Here is a 24,856-nt window from a genome sequence, read left to right on the forward strand (position 1 = left end):
AGAGCAGCGGATGCAATAGATGAGGCTGGAGGAGGTGCAGGTGAACCTCTGACACACCTGTAAAGCAAATGAGGACCACTTTAAAAACTCTTGCACTCCCATAGTAAGTGTGTGGGAGTGGCTGCAGTTAATGAGAGTGAATTCATCTGGGTTAACACTCACTAACACACACCCACTCGCACACAGTGAGAGGTGAGATCTCAGGTCTGCAATGCTGGTAAGGAAGATGGTGGGATGTTAAGTGTTGTTTGTGCTGCAATTTGTTCCAGCCTATTCTGGAAGTTGTTAAGGGTTCTGAGGTTTCATTTGAAGGTATTTTTTTATTTGAAGGGACTTTATTAGGGGGGGGGGGTCTTGAAGTTTTACATTAACCCACCGAGTCTGTGGTGACCAGCAGTCATTCTTGCAGGTGTGATTTTGAATTCTGGATATTTTGAGAATTGCAAAGTTTTTAATTTTCGAATACTCTGAACATTTTTTTTAAATTAAATTCTGAAATTTTAAAGATTCCTAAGTTTCAAACAAAATTCTGAAATTTTAATTTCTGAAATTTAAAAGAAAATTCTGAAATTTTTAATTCTGAAATTTAAAAGAAAATTCTGAAATTTTAAATTCTGAAATTTAAAAGATAATTCTGAAATTTTAAATTCTGAAAATTCTGACATTTTAAATTCTGAAATTTAAAAGAACATTCTGAAATTTTAAATTCTGAAATTTTAAATTCTGAAAATTCTGACATTTTAAATTCTGAAATTTTAAATTCTGAAATTTAAAAGAAAATTCTGAAATTTAAAACAGAAATTTTAAATTCTGAAATTTAAAAGAAAATTCTGAAATTTTAAATTCTGAAATTTAAAAGAAAATTCTGAAATTTTAAAAGTTTGAAATTCTGAAGTTTAAAATGCATTTGTTTAAAACAAAAAGCTTTATTTCATTAGTTTTAGCATTTTAAATTCAGAACTTTTAAATTCTGAAGTTTGAAACAAAAATATCATTCCTTTAAACCCAAAAAAAATTCATTTCGTTAGTCAAGTCACTTTTATTTATATAGCACATTTAAAAAACAACTCTCGTTGGCCAAAGGGCTTTACATTGTTGGAGGTACTAACGTTATACAACAGTGCTTCATAGATTAAATACATACATCATTACGTACATATAGCCCTCCCTCAGAGGAAGTCAAAAAAGGCTTGAAAGCTGCTCTGAACCGGCCCTGCTTAGTGCCCCCCACCCCATGAACTGTCTCCCTCGGATGGTCACGTCACACATCAACCCGGCACATACACATTTGCACCTTAGACTATTTTGACTGTTTTATTGTTTTACTGCTCTTTTTATAAATCATGTTTCTCGGGGTATCTAAATGTAAATTTTATTAGCTGTTTAAGTTATGACTATCGGATGGAAGCTGCAAACCAAATCTCGTTGTGCAATGACAATAAAATATTATTATTATTATGAGTTTTAAGTCTCGACTTTAAAGGAGTCGATGGAGGGGGCAGTTGTGATGGGAGGAGGGATGCTGTTCCACAGTCTAGGAGCTGCAACCGCAAAAGCGCGGTCGACATTAGTTTTGACATTTTAAATTCGGAAGTTTGGAAAAAAATAATTTCATTTGTTTAAAACACCAAAAAAATAATTAGTTAGTTTTAACACTTTTAATTCTGAAGTTTCAAATTCTGAAGTTTGAAACAAAAATATAATTAGTTTAAAACAAAAAAACTTCATTAGTTTTAACATTCTGAAGTTTTTTTTAAAAATTTCATTCGTTTAAAACACCCCCCAAAAAAAATCATCAATTTTAACATTTTTAAAGCCTGGAGTTTTAAAATTTGTTTAGTAATCGCTAGTTTTCACGTGTGCATGAGTTCTAGCCTACATACTCGCTGATACCACAGATTCACAACTCTCTGGCTGAAAAAGTTTTTCCTCATCTCAGTCCTAAATGGCCTCCCCCTTATTCTTAAACTGTGAAGTTTTCTGGTGTAAACACTCCTTGTTAGTGTTGCAATTTGAACCACTTACCCTGCAAGCAGATTCCAATCAAATCAATTGTGTGAATTGTCTGCAAACTCTCTCGATCCCATTCAATCTCGTTCCTTCCTGTCTCCTGAATGGCGGTGCTGGCTCAAAGGGCCGAATGGCCTACTCCTGCACCTATTGTCGATTATCTAATCCACAGGGAGACTTGGATCAGATCGAGCAAGCTGGCGCCCTGTTGGAGGAAGGCCGTTCTTTGGCCACCAATAACAACAACAAACACTGCCCTTCTCTGGTGAGTTCACCTCCATTTCATTTTGTAGTGGACTAGCCACAAAACTTAAAACAAAATTAAAAATATATAGTATGGGCGCAGCGGTAGAGTTGCTGCCTTACAGCGAATGCAGCGACAGAGACCTGGGTTCGATCACGACTACGGCCGCTGCCTTTACGGAGTTTGCGCGTTCTCCCCGCGACCTACGTGGATTTTCTCCGAGATCTTCGGTTTCCTCCCACACTCCAAAGACGTGCAGCTTTGTAGGTAAATTGTCTTGATAAATGTAAAAATTGTCCCTAGTGTGTGTAAGATACTGTTAGTATGTGGGGATCGCTGGTCGGCGCGGACCCGGTGGGCCGAAGGGCCTGTTTCTGTGCTGTATCTCTAAACTGAACCAAACTATGTGCTGGAATAACTCGGCAGGACAGGAAGCATCTCTGGGTAGAAAGAAAACTGGTCACGGGAAAACGTGCAAACTCCGTACCGACAGCACCCATAGTCGGAATCGAACCCGGGTCTCTGGCGCTGTGAGGCAGCAACTCTGCTGCTGCGCCACCGTGCAGGTGGTGTGGTGGGGGGGGGGGGTTGCGGGAATCGGACATTCGGCCCTTCGAGCCAGCACCGCCATTCAATGTGATCATGGCTGATCATCCCCAGTCAGTATCCCATTCCTGCCTTCTCCCCATATCCCCAGACTCTGCTATCTTTAAGAGCCCTATCTAGCTCTCTCTTGAAAGTATCCAGAGAACCAGCCTCCACCACCCTCTGATGCAGAGAATTCCACAGACTCACAACTCCCTGTGTGAAAAAGTGTTTCCTCGTCTCTGTTCTAAATGGCTTACCCCTTATTCTTAAACTGTGGCCCCCTGGTTCTGGACTCCCCCAACATCGGGAACATGTTTCCTGCCTCTAGTGCATCCAAACCCTTAATAGTCTTGTATGTCTCAATAAGATTGCCTCTCATCCTTCTAAACTCCAGACTGTACAAGCCCAGCCGCTCAATTTTCTCAGCATATGACAGTCCCTCCATCCCGGGAATTAAACTTGTAGTTGGGGGGGGGGAGTCAGTCTCAGGGAGGAGTTGTACAGTTTGATATCCACAGGGAAGAAGGATCTGCTGTGGCGTTCTGTGCTGCATCTTGGTGGAACCAGTCTGTTGCTGAAGGTGCTCCTCAGGTTGACCAGTGTGTCCCGGAGGTGGTGTGAGCTGTATTTTCCAGGATGCTCCACGATACCACACGCAAATATCCGTCTGTCCGCGCGTCCGCTCGCTCTTGGTGCCGGCGCTTCTCCCCTCAGACACACACACACACACACACACACACACACACACACACACACACACACACACACACACACACAGCACCATGTCCGGCAGATCGGTGCGGGCCGAGACCAGGAGCAAGGCGAAGGATGACATCAAATGGGTCATGGCAGCTATCGAAAAAGTCGAGTCGAAATATCACCTATTTCCTCTCTCCAGAGATGCTGCCTGATCCGCTGAGTTACTCCAGCCTTTTGTGTCAGTCTTCGGTTTAAACCAGCATCTGCAGTTCCTCCCTGAAGACTGCAACAACCAGGTTCAGGAATAGCTACTTCCCCACAGCCATCAGGCTATTAAACCTGGCTCGGACAAAACTCTGATTATTGGTGGCCCATTATCTGCTATTTGCACTTCATCAGTTTATTTGTTTAATTGTGTATATATTTATATTGTGGTATATGGACACACTGATCTGTTTTGTAGTAAATGCCTACTATGTGTGTTGAAGCAAAGCAAGAATTTCATTGTCCTATCAGGGACACATGACAATAAACTCACTTGAACTTGAACTCCCTGTACCAGATCTGTGCTGTTTTAACTGAACGCTTAACTGAAGTCGGGTTGGGTCAAAGATAGGGCCAGGTTACTAAAATGGCGGAAGTTACGCTCTGTTGCGTACTACACGTCAGTTTTGCATAAGTAGTCTATCTTGCTCCGCTCTAGGATCTTTGACCACAACTTCTCTGTTGCTTCAGGACACTGAGGTCCTCCTTGAAGAGCGGGAAGAGGTTCGTTCAACAGAAGCTGATGATGATGAAGAGGTATGTCTCTCCAGCTGCCAACAAGATCCAAGAGTCCTTTAAGGATGGACACAAAATATTGGAGTAACACTGGCAGAATCTCTGGAGGGAAGGAATGAGTGATATTTTGAAACCCTGCTCCTTAGGCCCAAGTCATACCCCCATCTCTTGTTCCAAGGCGATTTGAGTCCAGCCAAGTCCACCCTTTAGCTGTTCCAGAGCAGAGACAAAGCAATAGACAATAGTTGCAGGAGTAGGCAATTCAGCCCCTCGAGCCAGCACCGCCATTCAATGTGATCATGGCTGATCATCCACAATCAGTACCCCGTTCCTGCCTTCTCCTCATATCCTCAGACTCTGCTATCTTTAAGAGCCCTATCTAACTCTCTCTTGAAAGTATCCAGAGAACCGGCCTCCACCGCCCTCTGAGGCAGAGAATTCCACAGACTCACAACTCTCTGTGTGAAAAAGTGTTTCCTCATATCCGTTCTAAATTGCTTACTCCTTATTCTTAAACTGTGTGACCCCTTGGTTCTGGACTATACAACTGCAGAAGGACCTCTCTACCATACTGAAATCCTCTTGTTATGAAGGCCAACATTCCACCAGCTTTCTTCACTGCCTGCTGTACCTGCACGCCAACTTTCAGTGACCGGTGTACAAGGTCGCCCAGGTCTCGCTGCATCTCCCCCTTACCTAACCTAACCTGACTTATGAATGAATAGCCTCTGAGAATGTAGGATGAATTATTATTTTTTGCACAGTTCCTGAATTCTATATATTGATTACTTGCATAAAGTCTATTTTGATTTTTTTTTTTTAAAGGTAACACTCTCCCCACAGGTCTCTGTTACAAAGGGACGTCACGACAGGCTGGGTGATGAAGATTTGAACGATACCCTAGAATATCTACCTGACAACATCCAGGCCGATCGCCCCTCTGTCTCCGAATCCAACCCGTGAATCTCTGTCGGTGAATCCCGTATCAGCGGAATAATCCTATGCCGATTTGTAATCACTTTTTGGTAAATTAATTAAAAAATGAGTTGGTGAAATCCCTCTTTTTTTGGTTTTGGAGCCTTGAATTTTCCAGATCTGAGACAAGTCCCTTTCCCGCCACCTGGAGGCCAGTTAAAGCTGGGGGTATTGTGTTGGTATCATGGTAGTTGACGTTTATACATTGACGAGACCAAACGTAGACTGGGCAATCGCTTCCCCCAACACTTCCGCTCGGTTCGCAATAACCAACCTGATCTCCCGGTGGCCCAGCACTTCAACTCCCCCTCCCATTCCCAATCCGACCTTTCTGTCCTGGGCCTCCTCCATGGCCAGAGTGAGTCCCACTGCAAATTGGAGGAGCAGCACCTCATATTTCGCTTGGGCAGTTTACACCCCAGCGGTATGAACATTGACTTCTCCAATTTCAGGTAGTCCCTGCTTTCTCCCTCCTTCCCCTCCCCTTCCCAGCTCCCCCACAGCCCACTGTCTCCGCCTCTTCCTTTCTTCTTCCTGCCCCCTCCCCCCCCCCCTCCACACATCAGTCTGAAGGGTCTCGACCCGAAACGTGAATAGACAATAGGTGCAGGAGGAGGCCATTCGGCCCTTCGAGCCAGCACCGCCATTCAATGTGATCATGGCTGATCATCCTCAATCAGTACCCCGTTCCTGCCTTCTCCCCATATCCCCTGACTCCGCTGTTTTTAAGAGCCCTGTCTAGCTCTCTCTTGAACGTATCCAGAGAACCGGCCTCCACCACCCTCTGAGGCAGAGAATTTCACAGACTCACAACTCTCTGTGAGAAAAAGTGTTTCCTCATCTCCGTTCTAAATGGCTTGCCCCTTATTCTTAAACTGTGTGCCCCTGTTTCTGGATTCCCCCAACATCAGGAACATGTTTCCTGCCTCTAGCGTGTCCAAACCCTTAATCTTGTGTTTCAATAAGATGCGCTCTTATCCTTCTAAACTCCAGAGTGTACAAGCCCAATCGCTCCATTCTCTCAGCTTATGACAGTCCCGCCATCATGGGAATTAACCTGGTGAACCTACACCATTTTGCTACCCACAGGGCCCTAGCGGAATCAAGGAATATGGGGAGAATGAAGGAACGGGGTACTGATTGTGGATGATCAGCCATGATCACATTGAATGGTGGTGCTGGCTCGACGGGCCGAATGGCCTACTCCCACACCTATTGTCTATTGTGACTATAAACACAACTAAACCAGGCCAGAGCAACAAGTCAAACACAATCATATCAACCAGCCAACAGTTTACAATAGACAATAGTGGCAGGCAGCAATGTTGGGAGAGAGAAGCAAGTGGTTACTACACAAACCCCTGTACGAGGCATCGCGTGGAGATAGGGCGGAGTGAGAAATGGGAAGGAGGGAGGAGAGAGAGAGGGAAGAGAGAAAGGAGGGAGAGAGAGCAAAGAGAGAGAGGTGTTTTCTTTTTAAGTAAAAACCCACTTGGGCGATTTTTAAATTTTACAGCCGATTTGTCACTTCTGAAACTTTTTAGATGAAAAAGGAATAAAGAAAAAATACAAATAATGCCTTACTGTTGATGAAATGCAGTGAGCAAACGCGATAATTCCCAATATTTTAAATCTCGATATCTGCACGGGCAATGTTTGCCAAGTACTCTGGCTGTTGTTGTCCCTTCAGCTCTCGCTTCTATCTACCGTCATTTCAGCTTGTTAAAAAGGGCTGCAGCCACTTTACAGCCGCATCGAGGGGAATCACCGTGGAGTAGACGTGCGTTCAGTGTTATACGCAGCTCAGAGAGCCGTGACCTTCTCGCTTCCTGGCCTGGCAGAGACTGAATGAGGCACGACACTTCCTGGTTTTATAATCCCTCCCCCTGCCGCCAGCGGGGGCAGCAGAGAGAATGGGGAATTTTGTAAAAACATTAATATCTCTCTCATTTTTCATCGACCGAAAAAAATCGTCCGCACCTTTTAACTGAGTGACTGCACTGCCAGCCCACGAGCTGTGAGTAAGTGAACTGCCAGCCCACCAACTGTAAGTGACTGAACTGCCAACCCACCAGTCATGAGTGACTGCACTGCCAGCCCACCAGCCGTGAGCGACTGCACCGCAGCACACCAGCCATGAGTGACTGCACTGCCAGCCCACCAGCTGTGAGTAAGTGAACTGCCAGCCCACCAGCTGTAAGTGACTGCACTGCCAGCCCACCAGCCGTGTGACTGCACTGCCAGCCCACCAGCCATGTGACTGAACTGCCAGCCCAATAATCCATCCAGTCCACCCTCTCCCCCTTCTCTCTCACAGTCTGTCACCTGTTTTGGGCAGACATTCTGGCAGTTTCTCAGCTGCCAGCCTGCCAGGTTCGAGTGACTGTACTGCCAGAGCTCAGTGACTGAGCTGCCTGGCCTCAGTTGCTGAGCTGCCAGCCCAAGAATCCATTCAGCCCACAATGTCCATACTAGCCCTCTGGAAACCAGACCCTTGGAATTGGTGGAGAAGTGGAATATTGCGTTGGGTGACCAGCCCTCCCGTGTGATGCTGGTCTAGTTAGTCTAGTTAGGGATATTTTTTACATTTACAAAGACAATTTTTTACATTTATCAATCCTTGGAGTGTGGGAGGAAACCGAAGATCTCCGAGAATACCCACGAGATCACGGAGAAAACATGCAAACTCCGTACAGACAGCACCCGTAGTCAGGATCGAACCCGGGTCTCGGGCAGCAATTCGCTGTAAGGCAGCAACTCTACCGCTGCGCCACCGTGACGGTCACGTGACCGCCCCATATTCAGCAGCTCCACGTCAGTGAAAATACTTTGAACCAGGAAGTGGAGATAAAATGGCTTCGAAACACCAGGTCGAGAGTTGGACCGAGGAGATAGTTTGTCCCATCTGCCTGGATTTCTTCACCGATCCGGTGACACTGGAGTGCGGGCACAACTTCTGCCGCTCCTGTATCACACAGAGTTGGGACAGGGAGGCGAGAAACTCCTGCCCGGAATGTAGAGACGAGTTTACAGACCGCACCCTCAGGGTGAATCGGGCCTTGTTGAGACTGTCTGAGAAAGCTCGAGCACTGAGCCTGAATCTCAAAGAGAAGGAAAGTAAACTTCACTGCGAGAAACATCAGGAAGAACTGAAGCTGTTTTGTGAAACGGACAAGAAATTGATCTGTTTGAATTGTGCAACTGTGCAGGAACACAAGACTCACAGCTTCATGCTGGTAGATGAAGCAATTGAATTCTACAAGGTAAAACCAAATCGATTTTGATCAATGTGTAATATTTTCTTTATTGTCTGACATTTTAATTCTCTGATCTGAACCCCAACCCCAGGAACAGGTGAAATCTTCTTTCGAATCTCTCACAGAAAAGAAATCAGAGATCGAGCAAATGGAGCAGCAACAGAAAGAGAATATTTCTGGAGTTCAGGTGAGGCTTTGTACTATCGATTTCATTATTTTGTGTAGTAATTGATCCCTGTGATGCCTGTAATAATGGGCACCTCTATAGAGCTCAGTAGTCGAGGACCCGAGATCTTGGGAGCGGTTGGGCAGCCAAGGACTTTACTCACTAGAGCGCAGGAGTCTGAAGAATGATCTATTGCAGGTGTATAATATCATGAAACGAAATGTCAGGGTGAATACTCAGTCTTTTACACTAAGTAGGGCGTCGAACATGCAAGGGCATAGGTTTAAGTTGAGAGGGAACGGATTTAATACGAACATTAAGGGCAACTTTGATAGTGGGTATATGGAACGAGCTGCCAGGGGAGTTTGTTGATTCAGGTACCATAACAATTTTAAAAAGATATTTGAACAAATTCGTGGAGAGAAAATTTTAGAACCAGGTGAGCCAAATCCGGAGAGGTGGAAATAGTGCAAATGGGGCAATAGACAATAGGTGAAGGAGTAGGCCATTCGGCCCTTCGAACCAACACCACTATTCAATCGAACATGGCTGATCATGCCCATTCAGTATCTCGTTCCTGCCATCTCCCCATATCCCCTGACTCTGCTATGCTTAAGAGCCCTATCTATCTCTTGAAAGTATCCAGAGAAACAGCCTCGACCACCCTCCGAGGCAGAGCATTCCACAGACTCACAACTCTCTGTGTGTAAAAGTGTTTCCTCATCTCTGTTCTAAATGGCTAACCCCTTATTATTAAACTGTGGCCCCTGGTTGTGGACTCCCCAACATCGGGAACACATTTCTTGCCTTTAGCGTGTCCAAACCCTTAATAATCTTATATGTTTCAATAAGATACCCTCTCATCCTTCTAACTTCCAGAATATACAAGCCCAGCCGCTCCATTCTCTCAGCATATGACAGTCCCGTCATCCCGGGACCTAACCTTGTAAACCTGCGCTGCACTCCCTCAATAACAAGAATGTCCTTCATCCAATTAGGGGACCAAAACTGCACACAATAATCCTGGTGTGGTCTCAGTAGGGCCCTGTACAACGGCAGAAGGACCTCTTTGCTCCTATACTCAACTTCTGTTTTTATGAAGGCCAACATGCCATCCCCTTTCTTCACTGCCTGCTGTACCTGCATGCTTACTTTCATTGACTGTTGAACAAGGACCCCCGGATCCTGTTTGCTTCCCTTTTCCCAACCTGACACAATTTAGATAATAATCTGCCTTCCTGTTTTTGCTACTAAAGTGGATAATCTCAGATTTACCCACATTAAACTATATCTGCCATGCATCTGCCCACTCACCCAACCTGTCCAAGTCACGCTGCATTCTCATAACATCCTCCTCACAGTTCACATTGCCACCCGGCTTCGTGTCATCCGCAAATTTGCTAATGTTACTTTGAATCTCTTCGTCTAAACCATTGATGTATATTGTAAATAGCTGCCGTCCCAACACCGAACCAGTACCCCATTAGTCACTGCCTGCACTTCTGAAAGGGACCCGTTAATCCGAGTCTGCCAACCAATTTTCTATCCATGTCAGCACTACCCCAATACCATGTGCCCTAATTTTGTCCACTAATCTATGTGGGACCTTATCAAATGTTTTCCGAAAGTCCAGGTACACTACTTCTACTGGCTCTCCCTTGCCCATTTTCCTAGTTACATCCTCCAAAAATTGCAGAAGATTAGTCAAGCATGATTTCCCCTTCGTAAATCCATGCTGACTCGGACCGATCCTGTTACTGCTATCCAAATATGCCGCTATTTCATCTTTTATGATTGACTGTAGCATCTTCCCCACCACCGATGTCAGGCTAACTGGTCTATAATTCCCTGTTTTCTCCCTCCCGCCTTTCTTAAAAGGTGGGATAACAATAGCTACCCTCCAATCCAGAGGAACTGATCCTGAATCTATAGAACATTGGAAAATGATCACTAATGCATCCACGATTTCTAGAGCCACTTCCTTAAGTAGCCTGGGATGCAGACCATCAGGCCCTGGGAATTTATCAGCCTTCAGTCCCATCAGTCTACCCAGCACCATTTCCTGCCTAATGTGGATTTCCTTCAGATCATCCGTCACCCCAGACCATGTGGCCACTGGTACTACAGGAAGCTTGTTTGTGTCAACCTTAGTAAAGATGGATCCAAATTACCCGTTCAACTCATCTGCCATTTCCTTGTTCACCATCATAAATTCACCTTTGCGGTCTTCAAGGGTCCATCTTTGGTCTTAACTAATTTTTTCCTCTTCACATACCAAAATAAGCTTTTACTCTCCTCTTTTATACACTTGGCTCGCTTACCTTAGTATCCCATCTTTTCTCCCCGTGTTGCCTTTTTGGTATCTTCTGTTGTTCTTTAAACATTACTGAATCCTCTTGTATCCCGCTCATCTCTGCTACATTGTACGTCTTCTCGTTTATTTTTATACCATCCATGACTTCCATTGTCAGCCACGGTCGCCCCTTACTCCCCTTGGTATCTTTCTTCCACTTTGGAATCAATTGATTCTGTACATTTTGTATATTCCCAGAAATACCTGCCATTGTTGTTCCACTGTCATCCCTGCTAGGGTATCTTTACAGTCAATTTGGCCAACTCCTCCCTCATGGCTCCATAGTCCCCTTTGTTCAACTGTAACACTGACACCTCCAATTTACCCTTCTCCCTCTCAAATTGTAGATTAAAACTTACCATATTATGGTCACTACCTCTTAATGACTTCTTAACCTCAAGTTCCCTTTATCAAATCCTGTTCATTACATAAGGTCTTGCCGGTTACATTATTTTCACCAGATATTTCAGAATTATCAAGACGAGCTCTTGAATTGCCAAGGTAATGATAGCTATGGATTACATATGGGTAAATAGAATTAGTGTAGATACGTACAGAGCCCAGCATGGGCATGTTGGTACGAAGGGACTATTTCTGCACTTCAGGACTCGAGATTCACTCGCCAAATTTCACCTTCCATGTCATAAAGAAACACAGCAGAATGACATAATATATTGATTTTAATCTTTCATCTGACAGGAAGAGTCACACAACCTTCAGTCACAGATCACATCCCAGTTTGCTGAACTGCACCAGATATTCACTGAGAAAGAGCAGCGCTTCCTTGGAGATATCCAGGAGGAAGAGAAAAAGATTGTAAAAAGAATGAAGAAAAATCTTCAAGAGATTCAAGAGAATTTAAATTCCATTCAAGAGGAACTCTCAAGGTTACAGGAACAGATAGACCACAAGGCCGATGTGATATTTCTTAAGGTGAGGGGTTACACTACAGTTTGGATAAGTGAAAGTGCACAGTCACAAAATGGTGGGTTAAATTTCTGAAATAAATGCTGCATTTACCAGTAATTCAGTACTGGGTCAATATTCCGTCTGTTCCATCTACTCACCACATTCGACAATAATGCCCCAAATTCCCCTCTCTACATCATGGACATTCGGCCCATCCACTGCTGTCAGTTTTCCTGCTCTGCACAAACCTCTCCCCACCTACTCACAACACCCACCAGCAGTGCCCACAGTTGCCACATCTCTCGTGTTTATCCACCTTTATCCACCTCCCCATGAAATTACCACTCCTGTGGTAGAGGGTTCTATATTATCTTGACTGAATCTCTAGTGGAACTTTTGAAAGACCACCTGATATTTCATCTTCAATTCACTTTCATATCATGATCTGATATTTCAATGTTTAATCTTGCATTAAATGTTGTACCCTTCATCCTTTATCTCCACACAGTGGACGGCTTGTTTTTACACATGTACAGTTTTTTCTTTGACAGGACAGCTTCCAAACAAATGCTTTTCGCCGTACCTCAGTACATGTGACGATAATAAATTCATTAGTTCAGAAGTGATAGGAAAAGTATTAGCCCATCAAGTCTACTCCGCCATTCAATCGTGGCTGATCTACCTGTTCTAATCCCATTTTCCTGCCATCTCCCCATACCCCTGACACCCATACTAATCAAGATAATATTAAATTCCGTTAATTTTCCTTTAATTAGCCAAAGAAACTAACGAAGTGTGCAGTCTTTCCTGTAAATTTGATCCTCAGATCAATTGCTCATTTTTCACTAACACTCCTTACACATTCTTGGTTCTTTGTTCATTTGTGTAATACCCTCAAGCTGTGTCAGCTGGGGTCAGAGTTGGGAAATGGGAATTTTCAGCAGCTCCTAAAGTTCCATGGAATGGTTTCTGTTGTGATGTGAACCATCAGTCCCAATAAATTCAGGAACAAAATCAAGTGTTGGAGATATGTTGCCAGGTGGAGGATTAGAGGAGAAAGGGTTCTGGGGGAATGGGTAAGAGAGCGGGTTGGTGTGAAAAGTGGAAGCTCATTAAGCTGGGCACATGGAAGAAATGGGGTAATGGGGAGAGAGATTGTGTTACCTAACATTGGAGATGTCAATGTTCATTCTGCTGTGTTGTAAACTACCCGAGCGGAATATGAGGTGCGTATCCTCCATTTAGCGTGTGACCTCACTCTGTCAATGGAGGAGGCCCAGGACTGGAAGAACAATATGGAAATGAGAAGTGGAGTTGGAATGTTTAGTAACCGGGATGTTCCGCAGATCTGGGTCACTTAGTCTACGCTTGGTCTCGATGATGTACAGGAGGGGGCCGAACCGAAGCGTCACCAATCCACATCCTCGTGAAACGCTGCCTGCTACGCCGTGTTCCAGCACTTTGTGTTTTATATAAGATGGCATTTTGCATTTCTTGTATCTCAATGAATTGAGCTTTGTGTTTTATTTATTTCAGGATGAAGCTGGTCGGGAGAGCAGGTAGGACATGCTCTTGACTGAAACTCTGTGTGGATGTGTAATGTAACAACAATGACATGCTCAATGTATCACCATGTGTTTACTGTTTGCAGTGCGAGTGTTGATACTGAATCGTTGTCAGTGACAGATGCTGCCCCGGCCTTTGAAACGATCTATCGCCCCTTTGTGTTGAGCACAATGATAACAGAAATATCTGATGCCATTAAGCGGTGTAGCTTTTCACCTTACGGTAAAAATATCGAATTATCTGGGTTTTTTTAAACTAACATAATCCCCCCCCCCCGCCCCCCACACACACGCACACCTTCTCCCTCCATCCCCCACCCCATCCTCCTGCAGCTTCTTGACCTCCCCCCCCCCCATCATTTCCCTGTACCTCACCTGCACTCGTATCCATTTCAAGTGCAACACCTGTCCCTATACCTCCTCCCAACGACTTCGTCCAAAGACCACGCCAGTCTTTTCACGTGAGGCAGAGGTTCATTTGCACCTCCTCCAACATAATCTACTGTATCCACTGTATCAGGGGTGGACTCCTGTATGTTGTGGGGTACTGATTGTGGATGATCAGCCATTATCAGATTGAATGGTGGTGCTGGATCGAAAGGTCAAATGGCCTACTCCTGCATCAATTGTCTATTGTCTATATGGCGAGACCAAGTGCAGGCTTGGCGATCGCTTCACTGAACACCTCCGCTCAGCTGGGTGAAAACCCCGGGAAAGATGTGTGTTGTTGGAGGGGAAGGGAAGCGGGGGGGGGGGGGGGGTGCTTTGGGCTTTGAAACCCCGGTCAAGGTTTCAGTTGTCCGCCCGCCTGTGCCTGCGGCCGAGCGGCTTCTCCCCCGGTCCCGGGGCCGCGCTGCCCGAGTCTCCCCCCGACCCCCGGGGACTCTCTGATTCTCTGCTTCTCCCCCCAGTCTCCGTCACCCTGGATGTGGAAACAGCGCATGCGCGGCTCGAGGTGTCTGAGGATCGGAAGAGGGTGAGATTTACCGGGACCGAGAGGAGTCTCCCTGACACCGGGAAGAGGTTTACAGGCTGGTATTGTGTGCTGGGATCGGAGGGATTCACATCGGGGAGACATTACTGGGAGGTGGAGGTGGCGGAGAGTCGGGGCTGGAGCCTGGGAGTCGCCGCAGAGTCTGTGGAGAGGAAGGGACGGGTCACACTGACCCCGGAGACTGGAGTCTGGAGCATCAGGCGGCGGGGTGACGTGTTTAATGCACTCACCTCCCCTCCATCCCCTCTCCCCGCCCGTCCCATCCCCTGGAAGGTGGGAATTTATTTCAATTACGAGTCCGGGACAGTTTCATTTTACGACGCGGACACCAAGTCCCATCTCCACACCTTCACTGGGAATAAATTCACGGAGAAACTTTATCCTTTGATCGGTACTGAGGGTAAAAACGAGTGGCTGAGAATCTGCTCCGGTTCCGCTCCGGGTGTGTAAAAGGGTCGGGTCCTGGGACCGGCGTCAGGAGCGGGGTTCATGGGCTGTGGGGCAGAAACCCGGTGGACAACAGGTCGGCGCTGAACGAACGGCTCCCATTTAATCCCCAAATTCCGCGTCGTGAAACAAACCCCAGTGAGCGCGGAAATAAAACCAGGGGGAATGTAAATGTGGGAAGAGTGAAATAAACAGCAACTGAAATCAGACCTGTCTGTCTGTCGATCCGTTCATTTTAACGCATTAACCGGGTCCGGCAACGGAACAGAAATTACTTTTGTGAAAATATAAAGACTGAAACAAACTCCCTTCCCGCGGGTTCAGCAGCAGCCGCGGGCGGCGGGTCCTGAGCTCCGGGCTCCCCCGGGTCCTAAAGTCCGCCGGCTCAGAGAATTCATGGTGTGTTTGCAGCATTTGCTCTCCACACAGCAGATTTGTTTTATTCCGAACGGATCTTTGGAAGAATGGGTTCAAACCGAATTCCCAGTTCCAGGTGGGAGCCCGTTGTGCTCAGGCTCTGCCTGTCTCTCTACAGGATATGTGGATCATTCATTGTTTCTCTCGCCGCCAGACGCCTCCCTCAGCTCTCTCCCGGGTAGTTCAATGGTTCTTTAGTGTCACCTGTTCCCTCAGCTACAATGGAATTTGATTTATCATACATACAACAAATAAAATGACACAAAAAAAACGAAACATAAGCAGCACGTCAGCGGCGTGTGAGAATCCTGAGGCACACAACACGCGCGGAGACCCACAGCCATCAGTCCAATGTCCGGGACACACACGCATTCACCGTGATGTGGCCAGTGATTCACCAACCGGTTAGTTCTCTCTGCAGTCCCTGTCCGCCCGAACAGTCACAAAGCCGTCCGCCCCCGCACCAGACTCCAGGACGCCCCCGTGGCGCGACGTCCCCGTAAACACCGACACCACCGCACTCACAGTACTCCCTCTGAATCCCCACCAGTGCAGGCAGTATCAACCTTGCTTTCGGTGACCTCGCACTCCTCACTGCGGTGGAAGATGAATAACATTTACCTTCTTCCTCCTTATCTCCCGCGGTCGTGGCGATCGAATCGCCCGCAGTCGGGGCGATGGAAACTCCTGCAGCTGGAGCTCCCGAAGCCGATCCCTAACAAAGGGGCCGCCAGAACCACGATGTGTGGCCGCAGTGCGAACGGAGATACGATCGGAAAAAAAGTCTCATGCCGTCGGAGGAAGAGAGTTAAACAAGTTTCCCCCATTCCCCCGTCCCCCACACAATACAAAAACCCAAAGATCAAGTAAAACATACAAATAAAACGGACTAAAAAGCAACAAAGAAGAAATAGACAAGACAGACTGTTGGCGAGGCTGCCTCTCACGGAGCCACCCGGTACGCCATGTCTGTATCGCTCCTGGTTCCTGCTCTCGATCACCGCTTTAACGCTTCATCTCCCTCACTGCCAGTTTCCAACCAGCTCCCGCTTTCCTCTGCTCGAGCCCCGACTCTTCCCTTCGCTTTCCCGCCGTCTCCGTTTCAGAGAAAACGCGAGTGACCAAAGTCCATTCCAAGCCCGCGGACGCCATCGGCTACTTCGTCTATCCACTATCCCTGTTTGCGCATCGAAATGGAATATTCCCTCCAAAATCGAGTGCGTACAGTAACAACCCGCTTACATTTACACAATGTCCTCGCATCTCTTTTAGGAGACCACAAAGTGCTTTACTGGTGGAATTCTCTTTGAAGTGCAGCCAGGAATGGAAACTGAAATGCAGGAGTCAATTTACAGACAGGGACATTCATAAATAGAGTTTAAAAGCAAACTATACTGTCCAAAGCGATTTGTGTTTATTTCAATTGGAGTATTAGAAGCACCAAGCACATCATTCAAATAAACACAATCTTTCTATTCGGTTCTTATGAATGTTACTGGTCGTGTGAATTATCCAAATACAACAGGGTATTAAATGTATCTGTTTTATTAATCTACTGACCTACAATATTGTAAGTGGGTTTGATTTCAATGAACCAACCCACTTTTACATTTTCCTCTGATTATCTCCCTCTGTTTCCTCCCATCTTTCACCCAATCCATCAGGTGAAACTTTAATCGCCGCCCTCAGCCCAAGAGAGAGAAATTGTCATGAGTTGTTAATTATCATATGTACCGAGGCGGAGTAATGACATTCTTACTTGTCCTTAATCTGAGTTTGCATCTATATCACTCCTCACAACATTCCCTCCTTAAACTGCGGGACACACTTCTGTTCCTGACTCCAATGTTAGTAAATAATCCTCACTCCTCATTCAAGGAATGTTGCCATTCCATTCCCCATGTCCATAATCTTCCAGATTTGTAATCAGCATTCCCAACTCCCAACAAATTCGGTTGCAAAATCTCTGACTCAGAGTTTTTTGCCTGAGCCCAGACCTCTGTTGTGTGGGTGGACAAAGCTGAGATAGTCAAGTGGGCTTGGGATGGGTCTGCAGTTGGTCAGGCAGGATCTGTGGAGAGAGGACATGAGTTCGCATTCCCGAGTCTCTGGTCGAAATTTGCCCTGACCCTGTCAGTCCTGCTGCACATAAAATAATATTGTTATTGATGTTGTTGGGAATATGAGGCACCGTTTCTCCAGTTTGTGTATGGCCTCACTCTGGCAACGGAGAGGGCCCAGGACAGAAAGGTCAACGTGGGAATGGGAAGACGAGTGGTTGGCATCCGGCAGCCCTTGGCGGACCGAGTGCAAGTGTTCAGCCAAATGGTCGGCGACTCTGGACTTTCACACGAATGTGCACCAGGCGTCACCAGGGATACAGGATGCAGTAGATGAGGTGACCGTGAACCTCTGTCTCATTTGGAAGGACGGCTGTGATCCCTGATGGAGGTGAGAGGGAAGGTACTATAAATGCATCCAGTGTGTACATACATGACAGGTGAATAATGTTTAGTGCATGGTAAAGCCGGCAAATTCCGATCAAGTACAGTCCGAGGGTCACCAAAGAGGTAGATAGTAGTTCAGCACTGCTGTCTGGTTGTGGAAATATGAGTGAGTTGCCTGATAACAGATGGGCCGAAACTGTCCCTGAATCTGTAGGTGTGGAATCCTATATTTCATACCCTCACGGACCCAGCAAATACGCCAAACGCCTTCGTCACCACCCTGCCCATCCCTGGTGCAATGTTCATGGAGCTGTGTGTCTGCATTCCAATGTACCTCTAGTCTGCTAAAAAAATAACGCAGGGTGTAACTTTATAATGTGTATAAACTGCCCTGGCCTGTTTACCAATTTGCATCACACTTTTCCGAGTTAAATAAATCAGCCTTTAATACGCCCATTGGCCCAGTTCCATCCCAGATTAATGGATTCACTCTCCAAAATGTCACCATAGAAACGTAGAAACATAGAAACATAGAAATTGGGTGCAGGAGTAGGCCATTCGGCCCTTCAATCGAGGGGCATTTAATTGGACCGTGGGTGATCATTCAAAAATCAACTTTGTGATATAGCTCTCATACAGAGCTATATCACTTTTAAATACAGATCAGAAAATCTTAGCAAAGACTTTAGCAAGAAGATTAAGCAAATATATTAGTAAATTGATAAACCCTGATCAAACGGGCTTTACACCCAAAAGATACTAATTTAATAATTTGAGACGCCTGTTTAATATAATGTACTTGCATAAAGTAGAGGAAGAAGATATATCAATTATTTCTTTGGATGCAGAGAAGGCATTTGATCAGGTAGAGCGGCAATACTTATATAAAGTACTACAAAAATTTAATATGGGAGAGAATTTTATAACATGGGTAAAATTATTGTATGATAAACCGATGGCAAGAATTTTAACTAATAACATGTTATCTCAAAAATTTCAACTATCAAGGGGTAATAGGCAGGGATGTGCGTTATCACCCCTGCTATTTTCCCTTATGATAGAACCCCTGGCTGTAAGTATAAGAATTCATCCGAATATTCAGGGCTATAATACCAGGTACTCAAAGAATAAAATCTCATTATATGCAGACGATATACTTTTATATATTACAAAGTCACAAACGAGCATACCAAATTTATAAAATTTAATAGAGGAATTTGGGTCTTTTTCTGGATATAGAATAAACTGGAATAAAAGTGAAATCATGACCTTAAAACCTCAAGAACCTACACACTTATTGAAGTTCCCCTTTAAAATCGCAACAGAAAAATTTAAATATTCGGGTATTCAGATTACTAGAAAATATAAAGCATTATTCAACGCTAATTTCATACCTTTATTAAATAAACTTAATACGCTGATTAAATTTTGGAAAACACTTCCTTTATCATTATTAGGTAGAATAAATGCAATAAAAATGATCTTCCTACCACAATTACTATACCTATTTCAGTCTATACCGGTATATATACCAAAATATATATTTTTTAAATTAGACTCTAATATTAATAATTTTATTTGGGACTATAGATCACATAGAATTACAAAAAAACACTTATGTAAACCAAAAGTGGTCGGGGGACTTTCACTTCCGAATGTTATGTATTATTACTCGGCATTGCATATTAAGAATATAATTTATTGGCTTGATAGTTCTACCCAACAGACAGAATGTATAAAAATGGAGAAAGAGGATTGTCATCCTTGTAATATAGGAACGATCCTCTTCTCCCCGAAAAAACTGAATAACACAATATATAAGAAGAACCCAATTATATGTGGTACAATAAGAATTTAGAAACAAATAAAATTATCTTTAAAATTAAGAAATTTATCATTGTTAATGCCAATAGCGAATAACCCTTTATTTAAACCATCTCTTATTGATAAAACATATAACCAATGGGAAAGTCTCGGAATTAGAAGGATCGAGGATATGTACGAAATGGGAAACCTACTATCATTCCAACAATTACAATTAAAATTTAAACTGAAAAACAACCAATATTTTCTATCCTTTACTAATTTATTTTCCTTATTCTAATCTTTCTTTAATATAACAAAAACAAAAAAAGAAGCTGTACATAAAATGTATTATGCAGATATATATTAGGCACGTTGGTGCCATATGATTGTACTTACTTCTAATAAAATAAAATATTTTAAAAAAAAGAAACGTAGAAACATAGAAACATAGAAAATGGGTGCAGGAGTGGGCCATTCGGCCCTTCGATCGAGTTGCATTTAATTGGGTCATGGGTGATCATTCAAAAATCAACACTCTGTTCCTCCCTTCTCCCCCATATACCTTGATTCTGTTAACGCTAAGAGCTACACTTAACTCTCTCTTGAACACACCCAGTGAATTGGCCGCTACTGCCTTCGTTAACAGAGAATGCCACGAATTCACAACCCCCCGGGTGAAAAGGTTCTCCCTCATCTCAGTACGATTGGACCTTCTCCTTATTTTTAAACTGTGACCCCTGGTTCTGGATTCCTCCAACATCGGGAACATGTTTCCTCTATCCAGCCTGTCCAATCCGCTAAAAAAAGTATATGTTTCTATCAGAGCCCCACTCATTCTTCTAAATTCCAATGAGTGTTAGCCCTGTGGACCCATTCTTGATCACCCGTTCACTAACACTATCCTACATACTAGGGACAATTTATTTTAACCAATGTTAGTCTCATCTCAAACTGGCTAACCATTAGAACAGAGATGAGGAAAGCCTTTTACACCCAGAGAGTTGGGTGAATTTGTGGAATTATCTGCCTCAGAAGGCAATGGAGGCAGTTTCACTGGATGCATTCAAAATAGAGTTAGATAGAGCGCTTAGGGCTAGAGGAATAAAGGGGTATGGGGAGAAGACAGGAACAGGGTACTGATTGCGGATGAACAGCCATGATCACATTGAATGGCCGTGCTGGCTCGAAGGGCCGAATGGCCTAATCCTGCACCTCTTTTCTATGTATCTATGTAACCATGCCGCCCACATACACATCCAAATCGTCTACATTGTTTAAACAATGTCAACAGTTGAGCCAGCACCGAGCCCTGCGGCAACCCACTTGCCCTCTGTCTCCATTCTGAGGAGCAACCCTCTACCATCGCCATCGGAATCCGACCTTCAGGCCAATTTTGTGTCCCATTAGCTTGTGGAAAGCGTGAAAACGCACACCTCCAGATTCAGGGACAGTTTCTTCCCAGGTGTCACCAAGCAACTGAATCATCCTACCACAACCAGGGAGCAGTGCTGAACTACTATCTACCTCATTGGTGACTCTCGGTCTATCCTTGATCGGACTTTAACCTTGCACTAAACGTTATTCCCTTATCATATCAATACCGGGTGGCTACGTCAGCGATGGTAGTCTGTCTTTTCATCTTTTTTGTTATTTTCAGTGTGATTTAAAATATGGTTTAATCTTCTCCGGTGTGTTTTATGTGGGGGAGGGGGGAGGCGGACGGGCGAAATGTTTTTTTAATCTGTTACCTTGCCGGAGATGCGATTGTTTTCCGGGTCATATCTCCGGTCGCTCTGCGGCCTAACATCATGGAGCTGGCGGCCTTGATTATGATGATGATACACTGTAATGTATCAATTGTAATCATGCATTGTCTTTCCGCTGACTGGAGTGGACGCAACTAGAGCTTTTCACTGTACCTGATTTTAAAACCAAGCTCTAAAGTCCATATAGTTTGGGGTTTATTTCATTTAAACACTGAAAGCACCAAGGTACGAAATTCGAATAAATAAACGTTTCTATTAGGTTCTTGTGCATTTTACTGGTCGTGTGTATTATCCAAATTTAACAAATGGGGATTAAATGTATCTATTGCATTCATCTATTAATGTATCAATTCGTCATGTTTAGGGGGTCTTTACCCTCAAAGAGGATCCGCTCATAGCTTCCACAAATGCTTCTTGATCAATTTAATTCTACCAGAAGTTCTCTTCTCGCTCCTGCATTGAGGGTCTCTCCACTATTCCACCTCATGCATGTGCCGCATCTGCAGACTCTTGTGTCCCAGTGAATTCTGGACATCAACAACAATGAACCAAGCATTATAAATTATTACATTAAACGAAACGCATGCACGTAGAACTTCAAAATAGCAGAATATGGTTTAAAAATATGCAGCACGCCAAGACGTTATAGGTGACGTTTCGGGTCGAGACCCTTCTTCAGGCTGCCTCACCCGCTGAGTTTCTCCAGCACTTGTGTCTACCTCCGAGCTGTCTAAATGTTTGCGCGGCGCAAGGTCCCCACCTGCTGGTAAAACCCGATACTGCAGAATCGGCCGATATCTGAACCCATTGCCCGTGGGGATGGTGAATCTGGGGCAGAGAGAATGAACAGATTGCGATGCTGGAGGCCGGCATCGACGTGGGAGCAGCGGCGGTGACTGAGACACAATCCGGCATGACGAGAGAAACGGACAGGAGAGACCTTGTCTAACTTGAGTAATACATTGTGCTATTATTTACATTGTTTTATCATCAACTTCACAAGTTAATAAAATACTGTTCTTAATAAACAAAACTTAACCTTCTTATTAAGGAATTAATGTAAGTCGGTGATCAATGTCTCAGGATGTAGATGTCGCTGCAAGACCAGCATTTATTGCACATCACTAATTGCCCTCTGAGTAGATCACTCGGACAATTCCAAGGACATTTGATCTTCAACCACTTTGAACGAGTTGGATCTTAAACACAATAAGAGTGTTGCGGAGCTTGTATTACAGACAGTTTCTTTCTTACATGTGAGGTGATAAACTGTATTTACGGTGGGGGAAATATTTAAAATTGTGTCCCTGGATTGTGCCACTGATTACAATCAAGTCAAACTCCAGTACAATAGATAGGGGAAAGGGACAGTTCCACTGGGCAGCGTATAGTTCTCAGCATTGCTGCGTCACAACTCGCTAACATTTATACAATGTCCTCGCATCTCTTTTCGGAGACCACAGAGTGCTTTACCTGCGTAAATCACATTGAAGTGCAACCAGTAATGGCAACGGGAATCCAGAACCTCATCAATGAAGGCCCAGAGTACAACATCAGGACATAGTCACAAAAACCTGGAGTAACTCAGCGGGACAGGCAGCATCTCTGGACTGAAGGAGTGAGTGACGTTTAGGGTCGAGACTCTTCTTCAGACCGAGAGTCAGGGGAAAGGGAAGCGAGATATATAGACGGTGATATAATGAGATGTAGAAAAAAATGTGAAAGAGTCCGAATAAGGGCCACTACCCGAAACGTCACCCATTCCTTCTCTCCTGAGACGCTGCCTGTCCTGCTGAGATACTCCAGCATTTTGTAATTGTCTTCGATTTAAACCAGCATCTGCAGTTCCTTCCTACTTCATCAGGAGGTTATGTTGAATCGGTATAAAACACAGGTTTGGACCCAACTGGTGCATCAAGCCTATTTCTGGTCACCAAACTTAATGAATGAAGCGAGGGTCATCGGGAGGGCGCAGGAGATATTCACTGGAATGGTTTCAAGGATGAGGAGATTCGGTTCGAGGGTGAGGCTGGAGAAGCGGGTGCAGGTTCTCTGTGGAGAAGGGAATTTGAAAGCTTTCACAGAGGGTTGAAGCTCGGGTCCGGTGTGGAGAGAGGGAATGGGGAGCAGGGGGTCGGGGTCTTTCCCATGTGAGCGAGGTTCAAATGGGCACAGATTTGAGAGAGAGAAGCAACAAGGGAAATATGGCTCGGAGTGTAGGAAGGAATTGCAGATGCTGGTTTGACCGAAGATAGACACAACATGCTGGAGTAACTCAGCGGGACAGGCAGCATCTCTGGAGAGAAGGAATGGGTGACGTTTCGGGTAGAGGCGGTCTCCAGCATTTTGTGCCTATCTGAGGGGAATAAGGCTTTTCAGTTTAGTTTATTGTCACTTGTTTCGAGGTACAGTGAAATACATTTGTTGCGCGCTATCCAGTCAGCAGAAAGACAATACATGATTACAATCGAGCCACTTACAGTGGACAGATACTCGATGATGGAATAACGTTTAGTCCAAGGTTAAACCAGCAAAGTCCGATCATAGTTAAAGTGAGAAATGTTGAGGTGGGAGTAGAGATTTAAGAGTGTGGGGCGATTGTAATATGTGATTGTAGATCTGCATCGCACGCAAATAGACGCCTTGGTTGGGCGCCATCTCGGAAGCATTAGCGGCAAGAATGACCTGCAGGGGCGGGAGGAAATGCTGCCAATTGGGCTTTCGAATCTGAGTGTTCCGTGTTCCACACTCACTGATTCCACGGTGGCGCAGCGGTAGAGTTGCTGCCTTGCAGCGCTTGCAGCGCCAGAGACCCGGGTTCGATCCGACTACGGGCTCTGTCTCTATGTTCAACCCCGTGAGCGCGTGCGTTTTCTCTGAGATCTTCGGTTTCCTCCCACACTCTAAAGTCGAACAGCTATGTAGGTTAATTTACTTGGTGGATGTGTAACATTGTCCCTAGTGTGTACAGGATAGTGTTAATATTCAGCCTGACGAAGGTCTCGACCCGAAACCTGATATATTCCTTCGCTTCATGGATGCTGCCGCACCCGCTGATTTTCTCCAGCAATTTTGTCTACTGCTGCATGAGAGACAGGTGCACTGTTGTGGAATAAAATAAGGGCGGAGGGAGGTCTCCGTCCATCCTGATCCCGGGCTGTGAACGGAGATGCGTGCGGCGGGTTCCACTGCCCAACAGGTGCAACGTCTCCTCAGGTTACACCCGAGGCTTCATTAGCGCCGGGCCCCGTCCCTTTCTGTCCTGCCTTAGTCTTTCTCGTCCATTTTCAGGCCAGTTTAATGTCCAATCTACCCCTCCCTCGTGTGAGGTGAGTTGGAAGCGGCCAGGACATCTTCACACTGAACACTTGCAGCCAAATAGCACTCATTGCCCGGGACGGCAGCGGGCGCAGCGACACGGTACTGTGGGGGT

General features: G+C 45.1%; 1 long non-coding RNA gene across 1 annotated transcript; it reads left to right on the plus strand.

Annotated features, from left to right (window-relative positions):
* The first annotated feature begins 2,181 nt into the window (after nt 1-2,181).
* On the plus strand, nt 2,182-5,363 carry LOC116990208. Its single transcript, XR_004416471.1, has 3 exons — nt 2,182-2,275; nt 4,277-4,342; nt 5,165-5,363. It is a non-coding gene; the product is annotated as an uncharacterized LOC116990208 (long non-coding RNA).
* The last annotated feature ends 19,493 nt before the right edge of the window (nt 5,364-24,856 follow it).

The sequence above is a fragment of the Amblyraja radiata genome, chromosome 30 (assembly GCF_010909765.2).
Source record: "Amblyraja radiata isolate CabotCenter1 chromosome 30, sAmbRad1.1.pri, whole genome shotgun sequence".
NCBI classification, from domain to species: Eukaryota; Metazoa; Chordata; class Chondrichthyes; order Rajiformes; family Rajidae; genus Amblyraja; species Amblyraja radiata.